The sequence below is a fragment of the Cucurbita maxima genome, unplaced genomic scaffold (assembly GCF_002738345.1).
Source record: "Cucurbita maxima cultivar Rimu unplaced genomic scaffold, Cmax_1.0 Cma_Scf00098, whole genome shotgun sequence".
Classification (NCBI taxonomy): domain Eukaryota; kingdom Viridiplantae; phylum Streptophyta; class Magnoliopsida; order Cucurbitales; family Cucurbitaceae; genus Cucurbita; species Cucurbita maxima.
This window is the reverse complement of record NW_019272114.1, coordinates 202,098-203,450: the sequence shown is the minus strand read 5'-3', so window position 1 is coordinate 203,450 and position 1,353 is coordinate 202,098. Positions and strand designations below refer to the sequence as shown.

Sequence of the window (1,353 nt, the reverse complement as noted above, 5' to 3'; positions counted from 1 at the left end):
TGGATTTTAAATTTATTTGAGCCTTATAAAACCCATTCAATGGTCCATTGAGTTTGTCTCAAACTTTCGTGATGACGTATCCTAGAAAAGGCAACTTCAAAACAAATTAGGTTCTCTCAATTATGTGTCTTAAATCCTTCAAGATCTCACGCATATTTACAAATGTCTTGNTTTTGATTTTAAGATACTATTGAACTCATCCATTATAGTGCTTCTCAAACCTAGGTAAAGTTTAAATATGAAACTATAAAATAAAAGAATTAAGAAAATAAAATTTCATTGTCGAGAATCAAACTCGGATCTCCTCGATGAAAGCAAGATCTTCTGTGTAATGTCTAACTCTTTGACACATTTTTTTATGAGTGTAATAGAGTTCTCGGAGCTACCGCCACATTTCTGGTTCTTCGATCATGTGTCTCTTTCTTCAAAAGAGTCAACATAAAACATTAGGTCTTTGATTGGAAACNTCAAATATCGGATATGGAGGTATCTAAAATTGTCAAAGAGGACCGAGAATCAATTATCATATGTCATTCAAAAGCCTCTAATAATACCATACAAATTACAAAACAGTAAAAAAAATATATATATATATATTATTTTCATTGTACTCCGTGCACAACAATTTTAAAGGAAATTTAAAATAAATCCAGCGTATTTGTCATACTTTTGAGTTCAATTACTATAAATCAAGAAAAGAATTGAGTTGTAATAAAATATCACTTGACATTGGAATGTAATTTGAAGACTTTTTATCTTCGGGAGTTGAATTACATTTAAGATTATTTATGTTATTTCATATTTTCTTCAATTTGTATTTAATAGCTTTGGGTAGTTTGTAGATGAACTATGTTTGAATTATCTTTTTGGCCTTTCTATTTTCGACAGACACGTTTTACACTTTTGGACTGACACTTGGTAGAAGGGGTCACTAAGGCTAAAATCATATAAAATGGGTTCATAGCTCAGTGGTAGAGCATTTGACTGCAGATCAAGAGGTCACTAGTTCGAATCTGGTTGGGCCCTTTTAAAAATTTTGGACGAACACTTTGTTCGATTTACTCCAAACCACCGAGTGTCTAAAGGAAAAGAAATAAGAATAATTACCGATTCCAAACCTTATTCCAAAGTCCTTCACCACATAGAACCATGCCCTTTCCCTTATTTTGTACTATGAACCTATAAACTCTATTTTGAATATAATGTAAATATTATGTTTATTTTATTTTAATTCTTTTTTTATTTCGAGAAAACATTTTACTTTGTGTTCAACCTCTTTTAACTTGTTTCGGAAATGGCTCGTGACATTCTTATATTGACAAAACCACTAGTACCAAAAATATTCATGAACTT

At 30.7% G+C, this 1,353-nt stretch overlaps 1 non-coding gene across 1 annotated transcript; it reads left to right on the top strand.

Annotated features, from left to right (window-relative positions):
• The first annotated feature begins 954 nt into the window (after positions 1-954).
• On the top strand, positions 955-1,026 carry TRNAC-GCA. The gene has a single exon. It is a non-coding gene; the product is annotated as a tRNA-Cys (tRNA).
• Positions 1,027-1,353: the final 327 nt, after the last annotated feature.